Below are 18,700 nucleotides of genomic sequence, written 5' to 3'. Positions count from 1 at the left end.
ATCACCACTATTTAAAGCAGCTGGTGAAATTGAGCAAAATAGTGTTTAAAAGTATTATGAAGAACCTTGATTTTGAATTTATTAGGATTCAGTAGGTCTACATAGAATAACAATCTCATGAAATAAAAATATTTGATATTACCATATTGTGTGAACCTTTTTCAAGAACTGGTTTTGCTTCATCAGTACCTACATTTTATTCAGAACTGAACAGTGCTAAACAGGAGCCTTAAAATCTAGCTTTTGTATTCACAACTAACATACACACATGACAGTGAGTCATGTTACCCATTACATGTTACACAAGAAAATAACAGGATCTTAGATTTCTCAAGAACACTGAAAGTAATATCGGCTTATTAAATAAAAAAAAACCAACAGATTTTTGTGGGGAAAAAGTCATTGGACTATGAAGAGAGATAGAGAACACAGAAAAGCAGAGAAAGAGAGAGAAAAAGAATAATTATCTTCATTAAAAAATACTCATAAGAATCAAAGAATCATAGAATGGTTTCAGTCATGGTGTAATTTTATGCTATAGAAAGACTAATGTGACTTTCTCTGAAAGAAAATATTACTCTAGAAACAGAATATTTGAGAAAAATATCTGGTTTTAACAAAAATAGGATGGATTAGCAACTGCCGTACTAAAGAAAATGTCAGTTATAACATGACATATGTAAACAAATGAAAAACAGTGAAAGCTTCTACTGTAGTAAGAGTTTGTTAACAAGAGTATTGTTAAAAATCTTGGCAGTATTTTCAAATCGTCAAGTATTCACCAGTTGTGTTAACGAACTTATCATCACCTAAGATGTGCTTTTCCCAGGCCATTACTACTTTTAGGCTTCAGTGTGAAGCAAGGATGTTTCTTTGCCACAAGCGGAACACTTCCTGGACACTTAGGTAGCTTCACAGGATGGCACAGGGAAGAGTAAAAAAGTGTTTGGCACAATTCCAGAAATCCCTCCCTTCTAAAAGAATCCCAGATTTTCTTGCACATCATTCCAAGGCAAAGGAATTAACTCCACTGATAATCAAAACCCATAACACATACCCTTGATTTTCCCATTTAAAAGGCTTGGTGTATCACTTCATCTTCTGTAACAACCACGTACCGCACAGGGAGAAAATAAATTTTAAAAGAGTCATTTAAACATAAGATATTTTTTTCCAGATAAATAAAAGCAGTAAAATAGAAAAAAAAAATAAAATCACACAGGGACAAATGCTTATCCCAGAACTTACTCTGTAGCAAATATAATATGCTAAAGATGTGCTGTAAAACTTCAGAGGGAAATAACTGATTCAAACACTTGCCTATAGAGCACAGTGATTGACAGACATTTTGGATAGGATCTATTAAGCCCATGTCCAGCTCAGCAAGAAGCATTTCCGTAGTTTCCTTAGATTTTGTGTACTTCAGCTTTTACAAGTACAATAATATTGAAGGGATTTATCATAAAATAGTAATCAATACACTCAGAAACATCAAGTTACACCTACTCTGCTTATAGCTTGCAAAACATTTGAAGAAGCTTAATAAAGAAAATACAGACTTTGAGAAACAGAAATCATAATGAAATCCCTAAAATTTCTCTGCACTGAAAAAGGAAATTTAAAAGGAGGAGAACGAAAGAGAAAATGAAAGAGAAAGGGCAAGAAAAAAAGAAGAGAGAGAAAGAAAAAAAATAAAAGAAAAAGAGAGAGAGAAAGAAAGAATATGAAACTAACCTTACAGTCAAAATGTCATTCAGCAATCTTGTTTTCATTCCTAGAAAGTACCTGTATTAAACCCATTTTTATTAAAAGTGGAGTTTGCTGCCCAGCTTGACTTTACCTTCTAAATATATATATATACAGACATACAATCAATTTTTGACTCCTGATCAGAATAATTCATTTCAAATCCTCATTTCATTTTTTTTTCATCCAAGACCTATTTGGAGTTTCTTTACAAATTTAGGAATACCAAGACCTTGAACTTCACTGCAGGTGTGCATTATCAAGAACAAATTCTTATATACAATTCTCAAACACCATGTACTTTTTATATAATATTTTTCAGAGTTTTGCTGATGAAAAAAAATACTCAATATAACTAGGAAACTTTATTGTAATTTAAATTTGTAACATACCCATATTTATACACTTGAATAAGTATGTATCAGGTGTGTGTGTCCAAACGTACACTCATCTATGCATTATACTTACGTGTATACACATATATATGTGTATGTATTTATCAGTCTTCAAAACTGATTCAGTAATTAAACAGGGTTTTTTTCAGTAATTAATGCATCAGTAATAATTGTCAGTAAACTTGACTTCCACCACTACATAACTTTCCTAATTTCACTTGGAGATTCAGATTCACCATTATGCAAAACTTTTACTAATCGAAATAAAAGAATGAAAATAAAATCCACACATAGAAAAACTTTATGTGTTTCTTTTGTCTGATTTTTGTAAAACCATTGAAACCTGGTGCTCACTTTAAAATCTCAGCTAAGAGAGCTGTCAATTAAAACTATTTGTGCAAGAGCCTTGCTTCTTCAAATAAACAGAGCATAAATTGATTTGAGGCATGGCTTCCCCAGTGTTTCTTCATGTTTTTGTATCTGCTACACATGAGCAAAATGTACTATAGGAAACAAGAAATTCTGCTTTGGAAGGTTCGAAGACTGAGATCAAATCTGCAATTTTTCACTCTGTTTTCCTATGAGTGTCTCACACAGTTTAAGTACTAGTGATATTTGCTACTTGAATACATTTACACAGAAGCATTTCTTCTACACTTCCTTGAAAGTCAATGGGAGGTTTTCTGTTTTCACTGAGGTAAGGATGATGCATTATACAGCCAAAAAAATACATTGTTCTTGATGACCCACAGCTGGTGTGCATGCACTCCCTTTTCAAGTTTTACTCTTTTACAACCTCCTTTCCCTCAGAGTCTAGAGAAATGCAACAAAGTCCATACCTTCTCTACAACCTCTGTCTTAATAGTGGGCAAGGAAACAAGAGAATGAAACTGAAGTAGCTAGCACTATATCCTCTATTCCTGCCACCTAGCAGTACAATAAAAAGTCCTTTTTGCAGTATAGAGACAAGACTTACGTGCAGTCTACATTACAACAGTGATAAAAACAAAAGAATTGAGCCGATTCAAAATCCAACTCTGTGAAAGAATGCTAACATATATTTGATTCTAATGTACACCTCTGATATATTACTACATCTAATAATGCTAACATATATTTGATTCTAATGTATACCTCTGATATATTACTACATCTAATATCTGCTATCTTCTCTAATCTTTATTCAAGGAAATGCTATCACCCAGACATGCAAAACTTAGAACCAAAGTAACTATTTCTTTGCAAAATATTTTGGTTAGGTTAGAAAGGGAAAGTATCTCCTACATGCTGGGAGTATCTTCACAGTATTTAATAAGTCTTTTAATTACAGTAACTTTATGTCAGTGGTTTTTTTAAGTCAAAGAGAAATCATAACAGTACGTTTTAAAAGAACTCTTCACTGTTTCTGTTGATTAATTAGCTGGTACTTTATGTGAAACGAAACAGTATTGCAAGCAATGTTGAGAATTTAATATTTTTTATTTTATACAGTAATTATTTAAGAATTACACTCCGAAGAAGTGCATTCCAGTGTGATCCCTAATCGGTAGCCTTTTTCATCGTAACAATTTTCCTACTTTGTTGCCAATCATCTGCATATTAACAAGTAACGACATTTAATGAGAGGAAGCACTCCAAAGCAACACACTTAACTCACTATCTTTATGCACTGTATCATAGTAAAAAATGTACACTTATGCCAAAGGGAAGTTATGCCTTTAAACTGCAACTCTGAATTGCAACTAACATGCTGAACCAAGGATGTCACAGTTACACATAATTACCATTTCTAGAGGAGCCTGTTTCCTGTGGTGACAGTAGCATATTTAAAAGATTCCATTTTCAGTCTTTGATGTCACTTTTCTCATACAAAACTGTTTTTTCTCTAAGAGCCCCATTCACTACCCCAGCCTTACCCAGTAAAGCGCTTAAGCATATGCCTAGATTCCATTTATTTCAAAGTAACTTAGGCACATGATTATGATTTTTTTTTTCTGAAGAAGGATTGTACTTAAGCATATGTTTCAAATGCTTTGTCATATGGGAACCTAAAATAGGAACATAACTCCTAACTGCAATACTATTAATACTCTCTACTACCCAGGAATTTTAGCGACAACAAGTTTTATCATGTTTCACAGATTTATTTTTCCAAATAATGTTTTGGTATCATCTCGTCTTATCACATAGCACATGCTGTAAGCTTATTACAAGCCAACAAAAAAGTTTGAGAAAATATTAAGCTTAATCATGTTTGAATCTTTAATACTTTACCAGTGCTCCTTATGGCTTAAAGACCATAAGCTTTAAATACCACACAAGCTTTTTTCTTCATATTTGAAATGAGAATGCTAAGAAAGGTATCTGCTGCTTATAAAACAGGTTGTAAACCAGAAATTCACAGAGAAGCCAGACGAAAAACCCTTCCTATTTCTCCCGCATTTCTCTTTCCATCTTCTGCTTTTTCTTATTCATAATCACTGTAATAAAAAAAAAAAGGTGTTTTCCTGGATAAACATGACAGAACTAAAGACTACAGTGTGATTGGCTCCCTTATACTACCAAATTTCTTTCCAGCAACCTAGCTATAAATAGGGCCCAGATTGTACAGCAATAGAAATTGTCATCTATTCCCCTCATACAACATACCTCTGTGCTACTCAAAACCTAACTAAACCCTTTCTAAGCAACCCTATCACTGAAGTCACCCTTTATAGAAATACTTACATCTACTACCTCAGTGTTGTTTGTTGGAGTTTTTTTTAATTAAGATGTTCATTATAACAATTTCTAGTTGTTTTAAAATTTATACGCTAAGGGTGTCACATGAGGAAGTCTGTGTCATCATCATTCTTCTAACAGAACACTGAGTGCAGTTTTCCTTGGGACCCTTCAGTGACTTTTGTGTCTAGGGTAGCCCATAGTGGTTGTTGAGGTACGGATAATGCATTGCCTCTTCTTCATAAGCTGATTACATTTTCTCTCTTAGGATAATTTCTTACAGCTAGAGCACAGAATTGAAAATTTAGAAATGTATTTTCCATTTCTCACTGGGCCACAGACATCCTGTGTAGATCTTGAACAAATTGTTTTACTTACTCTACCTCTGCTTTTCACATCTGAAAAGGAGAGATAATAGCAACAGGAGCACTTCAAGGCTTAATTCATTAAAATTGGCAAAGAACTCTCAGGTCAATGAATGGAGGCTGCTACAGATTAACATATTAAAAGTTTTAAAGTAGATCACAAATAAATTATTAAGTGGTGCAAGAGGTTTCTAAACTAGAAGCAACAGGGAAATTTAACGCTATGTCACTGGTATACATGTTCAGTTTTATAGACCAGTAACTATAACTGAAAGATATTAATGTGTTTCCTCTATCTGGGCTGCGTACCAGAGTACTAACATACACTTCAGGGACAACCTTCTTCCGATGAAAAGTTAAAATAAAGCTGAATGCGATATAAATACCTAGTTCATGTTTATACACACATACATGGTACACATACAGAAAACATGTGCATTGAGATACTAGTCCAAAGAAAAAGATTTTTTCTTGATTGTGTTACAAGGCCATAATTTCTCAAGCTCAACGATACATGTAGAAATGCTCTGAAATAAAATGCCTGTAATTAACTAATATATGATTTATATAAGATGCCTTGTTTAATATATATCTTCATATTAATACACTGTGGTTAAAGGAAAATAAAATAGTTATCAGAGGAAGAAACGACATATTTGTATTTTTTAAAATAATAAAATCTGCTTTATTCCAATACCATTTTTCCTCAGGATTTTTTCCTTTTAAAAATAAAAATTCCATTTTCCTGTCTGAATTCAAAATGATTGACTGGAGCACAATATTAAGTAATAAATAAAACAGTCCCAGTGCCTGAAAGACTCCTGAATAAAGAGAAAATTATTTTTGGATTTTCCTTCTGATCAGATATGAAATATTCTGAAACGCCACCTCTATAATTTGATAAAAAGCTTGATATCCCCAAATGAAAATAGGATTCAGCACTTTCATTTTTCTGTCTCTAAAGGAACCTCTAGGTAAACTGATTTTAAAAAAATGAAAATCTCAAGCATAAAGGTGGGAGTAATGAAGCAAGTTTAAATATGCGCTGACCTTTGAAATGAACTGCATTCCATGTTGTTTGGCCAAGAAGCTGGCTGTGTTGCTGTCTCCATCAATTTCCACAGCATAAAAGATTGTGGGTTTTGGAGCTGCCCTGCTCTCTGGTGGATGTTGATAGGCATCGCCGCAAATACACCAGTGCTGATAGTAACCACCATCTGTTCATTGCTCTGAAATATTAAAAAGAAATCCACAAGGGATAAAAGTGTAAGCATCTCCTTTTGTTGTTGTTGTTCACTATAAGAATTTACTCAGAGGTGGCTGTATTTTATTTTCCCCTTCTTTGGTTAAAAAATAAAATCCTACAATGTTTTATTTAGTAGCAAAATTAAACTAAAAAGAAGAAAGTAAAACAAAACATTTTTTTTGAAGCTAAGAGTATTATGCTGCTTGACAGTATCTAAAAGCAAAGTAATATTATGTTATATTACTTTATTTGTACGTGTACACTATTTTGCAGCTTTGGTTATGTACTTATCTCCTTTATTCACTCCTGTTTTATTATATAAGTTTCACTAGTTTTATTCAGTGATTTGCTAATCTCAAGTGATTCACTAATCCTGAAGGTCAAACGGCATTCTCTGAAAAATTTCAGTGTTTGACATGAAAACAGAAGATTGCCACTTGAATGTATAGTAATTTTAATAACAACCACTGATCCAAATATCTGTATATCTGTTCTAAGTTCTTCCACAATATATTTTATCAAATATAAGTTTTAAAGAGAACCTTATTATCTAATCATATATCACCCAGAAAAAATTAATGATAGAAACATGGCAAAGTCAAGATTATACATATAAGAAGTACTACACGTATCTTAATTAGGCAATATTCATACCTGGCTGAAAATTGAATCTATACATGCTAACTCTTAGGCACTAGATCCTGGGTTTAAAAATATGACAGTAGAAAGTAACAAAATCACCCTGAGTGACATCCTGATGTTTCATCTATGAGGAAACAACAAGGGTATCTTTTAAGTAGATGTGCTACTAGGTGCAAAGAGTGGTAGAAATCCAACTAGTTTTTCCACCTACATTCCCATTCTTTTATGTCCCTGTTAAGATCTGTACAATAACAGTATTTAAGCATTCATTTTGAAACGGATGGGACAATATAGCTTTGCGTGTTATAGATAGTCATGTTCATTTATATGCCGGCAATGTTTGCAGCGATTATTATTCATAGTCTTTTAAAACTGCAGTTAGTTATAAATTATCAGTGGGACCATACAAATATGTAGAAACAAACCATTGTATCAATCCAATCTTTTAAGATATACATCTGTCTTTCCTAAGCCATGTCTTTCAACTGCATCCTTCTTGGAAGTCCAAGAATGAGCGCAAAGCAGCCAGTGACTGAATTCCACCCCCAAACCCAGTAGTAGCTCTTTTTAATATTATGTACAAATGAAGGTGCAACAGAGAGAACATTTTATCTCATATCTTACAATGCACAACAATATAAACCTGTGTCCTTTAATAAACACTTCCAGACTGAAAAAACATACTTAAGGTATCTGCACAGTTAAAGATAAAAATCAGATCTGGAATGAGATCCTACCAGCTAGATACTTCTGAAAAGGCCTAGTAAAGTCTATCATATGGAACCCCTAGTAATTATGTTAGAGTGTTTCTGGATTCTGATTGCCATTTTAAGCATAGACAGAGCCTCACAGAGGTGGGGGATTTTTTAGCCAGACATATGCAGTCTAAATTTCTGAAGTTCCTCTTCAAATCGTACCTTAAATATGTAGTAGCTACACTACTGGTTTTCCACATGGTGTTCTTTTGGAAAACCAAGGATTGAGGTAGTGGGATCTGCAATTTATTTCTGTTGTCCAGCTAAGGAATCAGATTACAGCCCCATGAAATGGAGCTCAGTAATCAATGGAAAGGAAGCCATAAAGATTATGTAAAATTAAGTTTCAGCTCCTACCTGTAAGAAGATGAAAATTTCATCAAGTCTTGCCCAGGACAATGCATGAGGCTAAAGGTTATTTGGCTTGGTGTTTCTTCTGCTAATGCAGGTCTGCTTTGTATGGGCTATTTACTTATATGGTGATTGAGTCAGGAAAAAAAAAAAAAGATATTACAGCTCAGTCCATTCTAAACATTATTCAGAATGGATTTCAACCAAGGTCCCTTCCTATAAATTCTAGTGCAGTCTAGAGCCATTTTGATCTCCACAGCCAGCTTTGGACAATGTAGTTGGCCTATACCTAGAGTAAGCCAAAGGTCGAGGAATATATAGAAGATTAAGGCAGCAGAGAGAATTAAGGAAAAAAAACCCCAAAATTTATAATGTAGATCCACCCTGTATAATTCCTGCAGAATAAAACATTTCCAGAACAAAAGATCAAAATCAAGACTACCTAGAATGCCCAAGATCATAAAAGCATTCTTTTAAGAAAAACATAATACAGGTTCATCTCCCTGCAGAGAAACATAAGGGTAGAGAAACGTATTTTTCAGTAAGGGAGTGACACCACTGCAGCATTGGTAAAAGTGTTTTGGAGATACTTCTCTCCTCTGGTACTATATTCCTTGACATTCACTTTACTGCTTTTCAGATCAAACTATTTTGCTTGTACTAAAGTAGAGATCTGTAGAACTTACTCATTTTTTCAAGCTGATAGACTTGGCAAATTTGACCTGACCTGAATGGAGCCACTCTGCAGATTAATGTTTTTGACTACCAATCAGTTTTCTAGTGAAAAAAAATACAGAAAAATAATTCTACAAACAACAGAATGCAAGCATGTCTGAGAGGCATTTCTTATATACTTGTGGCTTATGCTAACTGTTACTAGAATTGAAAAATAAAATGCTGGGAGATTAAGTAGGAAACAATATAAAAAGCAATAATCACTGAAAGTCTCTGCTATTCATAAATACAATAGGAAGCTTCAGTCACCCATCTAAAATTAGCCATATGTAACATCAAGATGATACCTAAAAAATCACTTGATGGACAAACTGGAGAAAAAAAAAACCTATGGTTACTAAAATTTTAGGTGACTGTTTCTGAAAACAGATGGTAATCCTGCAAATGTGGTTTTTTTCACAGAAGAGTTACACATTTAATAATTTTCCTTTCCACAAAAATACCAATTGACTGGATTCTTGCTCTCCAAGAAATTACAAACCCATCCTAGAAAGTGGAGTTGGTAAACCCACTCGAACACACCTTTGAAAGCAAAGTCAACAATTTAAAGAATATTTCTTAGGTAGAAGTAATAATTGGACACCTTCACAATCATGACACTGAAGTAAACCAAGCCATGTGTAGTTTCATCCCAGTTATTACCTCCTGAAAATAAAGTTCATGGGTAAATACATCATTTTACCTTTACAAAAACTCTATATAGTTCTTTGTGGAAACCTTTGGGTCTCACCCATAATGTGAAATATAGACTTAAATTCAGCATGAGATGAAAATTTACCCAAACTTGTACAAGACAATAAGGCTTTCAAAACTGCAACCACAATGAGGTTAGGAGAGGCATGTAACAGGTTAAAATTGAAATCATGCAAGATTCCACCTGCACAAAGTAATTCCCATCCCAAGACTGATCCTATATGTCTCCCTTAATGGAGTTTTTCCCTGTGTTCCAATCCATATATTGGGAGAACAAAGAGATATTGTCGCTTGTCCTCTCCAAAGACAGTACTAATGGAGGGTAAATTGGACAGAGGAGGATCTTTGTGGCAGTAGAATGGGAGAATGGACAGCAAGGGGCTGCTGTCGGGCATGAGTGAAACCGGTAATTTATGTTAGAGACCTTGGATTAACTGATTAGGATGACTGAGTGAGAGATTGAAAAAAAAGAAATTATTTGCATACCTGGACTCACTGGGACTTCAGTTGATAGGAGGTTAAAAAGAACTAGAAAACAGTCCAGAACGATAGTGAGTCTCGAAAGGTCCAACATCAGCTTAAGAGATCTGAGTGATGTAGGGAATGATAGATTACAGAACGGGAGAAATTAAAGAAAGACAGAGTGCTGAGGAACAGATGATTGCAGAGAAACAAATGCAGCAAGGAACCACCGGTGTGCAACTGAGATTATCTGGGCAAAGAGACTGGGAGCAAGGATATTAGCTCTAAAAAAAGAAAGGAGAAGAAAGAACAAGTAACAAGGAAAACGTAACCAGGTTATAAAGAACAAAACAGAAGAGACTGTAACTTTCAGACTAGTTCTTTTCCGCAGCCTGGAACCAAATCCTGACTTCCACATCTTGCTGTTCTACTGAAACTGAAAAACACCAAGGAACCAAGTGTCTTAATTCCACCTACTGAGCCACAGGGCTAGTTAAAGCCTGGTACTTTGAGGAGTGTAAGTGTGTTGCTTCAAACAACAATGTTCTCCGCTGTGGATGTAAGGATTTCAACCCCATTTATCCCCCCACGAGGACATGAGCAAGTTGCCAAAGGCAACAATTCTACTCTAATTACCCTGCTAAGAAAACTCCAAGCATGAGTTAATCATACACATAACATATTGAATTAATAAAATTTTGCTAAATCCAACATTAAAAAATTCCAAATTAAGACTATTGGTGTAAATTGTAAATAGAGGGTGAAAGGTATTTTTAGAGACTAAGAAGAAGGGCAGTTAAAGGCCTGAAAGTAGTCAAGTTTCACAATTTACAATACTAAACTCACATATGGTTGATGGCATACAACACATCTTCAGTATCTATCTTTATTCAACTTTCACAGTAAATATGACATATCCTGAAGTGGGCTCTTGAGGGCTAGCAACTAGTGACATCCATGATTAATGTTACTTGAGGGGACAGATCCTACACAGGTCAGTGCTTCAACCTGTCCTAATCTTCTGTTTCTTCAACAATAAATTTTGAAAAAAAAATGCTTTGTTTAAAGCATTAAACTTTACTTACATATAACAGAAAGCAATTTAATTTCAGAACACAAGATTTCACCTAACCTATCAAGAAAGAAGATTCACAATTTTATTAAATTCCACTGAGGTGAGGGAAAGGACAGATTTAAGTTTTTCCTCTTGGTGTGACAAATACAGTAGTATTGTACAACTGAAAGTCCACAAAATGAATGAAAACCTAAACATTTTCTAAACTACATATATGCGAGAACAGAATAGGCTTATTTTAATAATATTATATAATTAATATATTTTAATATATTATTAATAATATAAATTTATATTTTTATTTTATCTTAAATACCCAATATCAATTAAATACACAATTTATTGTAGCCACCTCTCTCTAGGTAGTCAGTAGCTATTACAAAACATAGTGTTGTCAGGTTTTGTTCTTTTTAAAAATGCAGCTGAAGTTATCCCACAGTGTACTGCAAACTGCATACTTGTTCCATTAACTGAACTGAATGACAAAAAAACCCAACCAAATAAAAAATAACCAGAAAACTCTACCGTTATTCTGTTTTTAGGTTAGGAGTATGAGATACCATAGTATAATAAAAAAATATACACAGTTTCCATATTAATCAAAAAGGTAGAGGTTAGCTACCGGATTTGTAACAGGTCTTTACTCAACAGACCAATGCTATGGCAGTAGCATTTCTATCATTAACATGATAGAAACGTGTCACAACAAAGAGTATTTTGAAACAACAGTGAATCTTTTCTACAGGGTCAGTAGCAGATGAGCATCATATTTTACAATTACTAGCCTTGAAAGCGTTCTGGGGTTATTGCACCAGAGATTTCAATTTAAATTCTAAATATGAATAATAAATCCTACAACAAATTAGTAGCTTCCTGAAGTTATTACACAACACATCCTTATGTTTCTGAATTTTAATTTTGCTAGGCAGGCCCATACACACCAAAAAAAAAGATTATGCTGGTGTTTACAGTCACACACACAGAAATAGCCAGATGTGAATCTAAATTCCTTAAGGTGATTGAAGTTAAATACAGTTCAACCATTTTAATAGTAAAAAACACTGATTACCACCAGAAATATTTGCAAAAGTGTTAGAAAAAAAAACAATTACATATGAAGCAATAGTAGATTTCTGCTTTTCATCAAAAGTGTCTGTTGTTTTGTTTATAAAACAACAAAATCTAACTAAAAAAAAAGACTGAGGGTGGGTTGGTTTTCTTAATGAAAAGAATTGGCTTTCTCCTTCTATTATCTTCCATTCAGAAAAAAAAAATTATCCCCTTTAATTGTAGTGAGACATTCTTTAGTTTTTGAGGAAACATTGCAAAACAGCTGAACTACATGCAACACTTCCTGAATTATGAACATTATTTTCTTACAGGCTTTGTATCATATGCTGACCAAGCCCAGTTTTGCTCCGGTTTATGAAATGTGACAAGACCACAGTTAAAGTTGATCTATGCCGCAGGCTATTTATGTTGTCTACTCAGACGGTATGTCATAATGCCATGAGTCCAGATATTGTACCTCCTTTGTTTTCTTTCATTTATTTTACTGAAGTTTTATAACACCAGAGACAGAGGCAAGATACAAATTTATGGCATTGTTTCTCCCAGCTAAGAATAAGCACTAAACCATGAGGGTGTATTCAGAAGCATCTCCTGTGATGTCTTAGGCCTGCAGAGACAGTGTATGCATGCTGTTGATTTTGGTTTTTTCACTGAAGAATCACTGAAGTGAAGAGCAGGTAATAACGCACACATCATCTTATTGCATTTTTTCCAAGTAATATTTTTTTGCTTTTAAAATGTATTGGTACAGGTAATCACTTTTTAAATTATTATCTTTGAAACTGTCAGCATTTCAGCATTTTCCAGCTTTACCAAAGCACTATTGACTGTACTAGAAACTGAGCAGAGTTCACTTACTGATACAGGTTGGAGTTTACCAGGCTTTCCGAGCACATCATTAAGCACCAAGAAACTTCAAAAATCAGCAAATTTTGTAGATAGTGTTTAGTCTTTAAAACATGGACATTTATGATCGAGTGTATTTTGTTTCTTTAGTTGCTGCTGTTTTTGTTGGAAAATAAGAAACAGGACAATTATACATCACTCCTCAGACAGATCGATCTCAAAATGTTTTACAAACCACATGTACAGTAACATGAGAATAATAAATAGAAAATATTAAAAATACAAAACCACAGCTACCTAGGAGCTTGCACTGGCCAAACTGTTTATTAAAAGAGTAAGCTACTATAAAACTTTTGGAAACAAAAGGGGAAAATTAGTTGTATCTAATCAGCATGTTACAGTTCATTAATTGGTACTACTCTAGTCATGTGTAAATGTGTACAGTTCATAAGAAGTGCTACTATCTTCTATTAGACTAAATGAAATATTTGAGGCAAAAATGACAAGCTTTCAGGCATGCAAGACTTTCCTCCACTCTAAGGTAGAATTAAGAATCAACCAAACTAAATAATAGTTGAGAATAATTGCTCTTATTTTAATTTAATCAAATTTGCCAAATCAATTACCTAAAAAATAAAATAGTTCATCATTATGGGGCGGAGAAATATTAGAAAGGGAAAGATAATACAGTTGTTTGCTCCTATGGGACAGAGGGAGAGAGAGAGCAAGACAGACACAAGTAATTTATTGTCTGTGCAGCATGGAAAGGTTATCTTGGGGTGGCAAAAAATATAATGTGCCATAAAACCAATGTCTCTGTTGAGTCCATAGTTTTTAGTGCCCAGTAGAGTTATGAATTTTAGTTCCAGAATTATCTTTTGAAGGTATTTTGTGTGTTTCCCTTGAGCAGCAGGGCCGAGAGGTCAGAGATGAAGTGGCTGTTCTGGATTAAAGCAAATGTGACACAGTTATGCAAGGTGGAATTCAAAATTCAGTAGGGCTCGTATAGCTATCCTACTTCAAGGTTCTCTTTAATTGCCAAGAATATTCACTCCCAAAAACTAAACTAATGCAAAGCCCCTGCTTAAGCCTTTTTCAATTGTTAGAATAGTGTGAAATAACCTTAAACCAGTCTTAAATGATAGCTGAAAATTATTTAACTATGATTGTCATAGGACCATTATATTAAATGGAAAACCTATACCTGGTATTAAGCACTTCCTTCCCTCTGCTCTGACAAAATTGAAAGAAAACCCAGAAAAAGTCTTGAGACAATCTTTTACCCAGCATAACTTTCGTGAACTCCTTAGCTTGTTCTAAAGCACTTCCAGAATCCATATTAACCTCACGGTCAGGAAAGATGGGGAATGGCTCAAAAGTCTTGGTTTAAGAGAGGTATGCAGAGGTATAATCACTTCAAACATGTTGAAATAATACCCTGAAGGCTCCAACATTATTGAAGAATCACAAACACTGGTTGTGCTCACAAAGCATTCCAAGCTGAAGTCCTCCAAGAGATCTTTTTGGGTTTTTTTAGACAATAAATTCCAGCTGCCAAACCATACCTCAGACATGCTATACTGTAGAGGTTCAACCACTCACTGGGTGGTTATCCTGTACTTAAAATCATGCTATCACTCAGTGGATTATAGATAAATTAAGTGTTCTAAACTACATAGGCTGTCATGCTCACTTTTGTGTGCTTTGTATCTAGCCAGTAATAAGGCTGCAAAAATTCTTATGAAAAGGATACAGACATCTGAGGGTACCAAAAGGGAGAAAGAACAGCTGCTCCCCTGACTCTGCTCCTTCAAGTTATGAGAGCAAGAAACAAAATTGAAAAAGGGAGTTCCAGATACATTAATGTTACACATTTAATATAGATGTAAAATATAGCTGAAATTTTATATATGTATGAAAAGAGAAATAGAATAAACAGGAGACACAGTGGAACTGTACAAACAAGGATTACATTAACAATGAGAAAACACTTAAATGACTGAGTCATGCTTTAGGTGTTTTTAAGGGGCTAGAATGAAACTTCATGAGAGACTTAACCATCATTTCAAAAATATATATTAATGAAGACCAGCAGACTTACTACTCAAAGATGAACAACTTAAGCACTTAGAACAAAATCCTTTTGCTACTGGACCAACAAATGTCTGTCCAGCCTTTCAAACTGCATGAGCAGTCAACCATGTATTTCTAGAATATCTCTCTTACCTTAGAGTCAGCAGATTTTGGTCTTCTCTATAGTAAGACTCAATCAACTCAGAGAGACCTTAACTAGTTAAAGTTGCAAATGACTACTTTTCTTTTTTTAAAGTAACTCAGAAATACCTCTTTCATATTAACACTCATGGTAGCATGATACATAAGAGCAACAAATTATTTCTACATTTGAGTTTTGGGCATTCATTGTCACTGCCAAGCCACTTGTTGGCATTAAGTTTAATTAAAAGACAGTCCATCTACAAATTTTATTGCTTTCTGTGAAAAACAACAGATACTTCAATTAACACCAAAACAGAACTTCAAGACTAACACAACAATATATTCCCGACAGTTACCAAACAAAAAATCTGGAGTAGCTCTTAAAACATTTCTTTCTCTTATTTTATTCCATCACCAAGCTGAAAAGAATTAATCATTCCACATAGTTCATAGATGCCCCATCCCTGGGAATACTGAAGGTCAGGTTGGATGCGGCTCTAAGCAACCTGATCTGGTGGAAGATGTCCCTGCTCCGGTTTCACTCATGCCCGACAGCAGCCCCTTGCTGTCCATTCTCCCATTCTATGATTCTACAGCTTCCAGAAAACAGAGGCTGTGTGATATTGTAAAAATTGTGTTAAACTACTTAATCTATTGAGAAGCCTCTGCAGCATGCAAAAAGAATCAATTATAATTTTGAGAACTTTTGAACTTAGGTAAATCAGAAAGCATTAATTGTTAGTTATAAAGAAGAAAAAACAGCAAATTTATGTTAGCATCACCATCAGTAGAAAGAATGTCACCTCATTGGACATGGAGGACCCTTTTTTACATCTAATGAGTAAGGCAACAAAGTCATATCCTAAAACTAATAAAGAACCTGCTCTGACTAGTTTCTCAAAAACAAATATATTTAAACATATTGCACTAGAAACATAACTTGCATCTGGTCTGATCAATAAACAAGGATACCATACACAGAGTACTTGAAAAAGTTATTGTAAAGAAACAGAAAGGTCAGGATCATCCCGAAACTTCTGCAGGATATTAGGTGATAACTTAGTGCATGAACTGTATAATTTGTTTATAATTTAGAAAATTAACTACATGATATAATTAAAAAATCAGAATGTGAATAATAAAACATGGATGTAAACTCATTCTTCTTCTATACAAAATGCAAGGGAAAATGCAAGTGTCCTTTTTTTTGGAAATTATTGTAAAATAGAATTAGTAGCTCAGAGTGTTTGCTACCCAACAGCAAATAGTTTGCCAAGCCCTTCTTCCCCTAACAGGTTTACCATTATTATGAACAGAAGGGCCTAAAATTACCAAAAATGAATATAAACAACTATCCAATATGCAACTTCTTAACATCTATGTAATTTACTGGAGTAATCTTTTCTACAAGCTTTACCATCATTAGCAAGAAAATTCCAACTAGAGAAGTATTGTTTTCTTGTAACAACAACAAAAAAAAATAATCAACTTTCATTTTATTTAATAGATTCATTACTACAGATCATTCACCTGAGAAACAATCTATACAATCACAAAGGATATAAAAATCTGAATCTTGCCTAAGAGTCAAAAGAACTGGAAGTGCTTCAGAATCACTTTTAGCTCAACAGTAATTTCTACAGCCAATTAAACAGTGGAACTGATGGACTCTGAGAATGCCATATGCTGCCCTCTGCTGAAAAGATGATCATTATGACTTGAGGTCTTAAGGTTGGAAGGTCTGACAGAAGGGAAAAGTAAGTGGAGGATCCTCTGATTTCAGGGATGTGGAAAATTCCTTTAGGGATAAAGGAAGACTAAATGCTCACCTGGGCAAAGAAAAATTTCACAGAACATGTGGTGTATATGTATAAATTATCTTGACAAGAACATGAAGTCAGCAAATTGGTTATTAGAAATATAACTATTGAGAATTATATTGATTATACTCATAAATGTCTTTAAAATTGCTACCTGTCAAGTAGTTTAGAACTAACATGTGGCTTACTTTAAAGACATTATAATATAATGAGAACAGTCTTTCAGAGTGAGAATACATTTTTTTTACCCTGTCCATACTGTGTTTATCCATTGATGCATACAAATGTAGATGTATATCTTTCAAAGTCTTTGAGAAAGTTAGCAACAATGCTGCTGTTAAATAAATAATACAATGTTTACACTCACTTTGGAAAACTTTTCACTTTCACATACTCTTATACCTTAAAAAAAAAAAAAAAAAGAGATCTACTCGGCATTTTTCTAATGCTTACTGTATCACAGCCCAAACAACAGATGCACAAAAAGGGAACAAGCATAAAAGAAACAGGCAAATTGTATGTTCTGTCAAATAAAACTATCTTTACGTTTCATGGAGCAACAGTCTGAAGATGGTATAATTGAAATTGTCAAGTAACAGTCTAAGTCTATGGTTTTAACTGAAAGAAAAAAGAAACATGCTTAAATATAATTATTTTAGTAATAATTTCTACTAAGCAGTAAGCAGTCACTCTGCCTTCTAAGGTAATGCAGTATTCCTGCACTACCGTACCATATAGCAGCAACATGAAAATTAAATGTTATCGCAGTGACAGTACAATCACGTTTCTACTTTTATCTACAAAACAAAATGTACCACCTAGAATAATGTATAAAATGAAGACTGAAGTTCTGTCACAGACCACATTTCACAGGATTTTATAAAAAACAGTTGTCCATTTAGCCTAGATTTCCTCTGCTAGACTATTTTGTTATTATGACTGTATACATAAAGTTTTCTTCTAAATATTGTCATCTCACTGGCAGCACACATACTCCATTATATGGCACTGGAGGTATAATATACACCAGAAATTCACACGTATATTGTTGTTCCCCGGGATGATTGCCATAGAAGAATCAGTGCAGTGCATTTTGAAGTAAAGTAATTGAGTGTACAATGGCAAAATTTCTCTTTAAATGATACACTTGATGCCTATTTCCCAGAGATGACAGGTATTAACTGGTGTTCAGTACCAGCATCATAGTATGTGATTTATCTTCACCCTATCTCTACCTTCATATATCTAACAGAATAGAAAGTGTTAGATTTCTATTAATGTTTTTCATTAAGATGTTGTCATTTTCTCTTATGTTTTGAAAATCAGGAATATTGCTTAATTTTAATGCATAATACTTTGATTTAAGACAATTCTACTACATGGCAATCAAGTGAAAAAAAGTTGATGGATTACCAGCAGCCATGTTTGGAATACTGTCATGTTTGATCACCCTAAGTGATACAGATTTGGTCAGACAAAATATATAGACATAACATATAATTAGAAGCTTTTACCTACACTATCAAGGGATGACACTTTTATATTAACCCAGAAATCAAG

General features: G+C 33.9%; 1 pseudogene; it reads right to left on the bottom strand.

Moving 5' to 3' along the window:
* The window catches only part of LOC147601228 (uncharacterized), a 213,286-nt pseudogene that overhangs the window by 157,500 nt on the left and 37,086 nt on the right, over positions 1 to 18,700 (bottom strand).

The sequence above is a fragment of the Chlamydotis macqueenii genome, chromosome 3 (assembly GCF_036417535.1).
Source record: "Chlamydotis macqueenii isolate bChlMac1 chromosome 3, bChlMac1.mat, whole genome shotgun sequence".
Classification (NCBI taxonomy): Eukaryota; Metazoa; Chordata; class Aves; order Otidiformes; family Otididae; genus Chlamydotis; species Chlamydotis macqueenii.
This window is presented reverse-complemented; position numbering and strand designations above follow the sequence as displayed.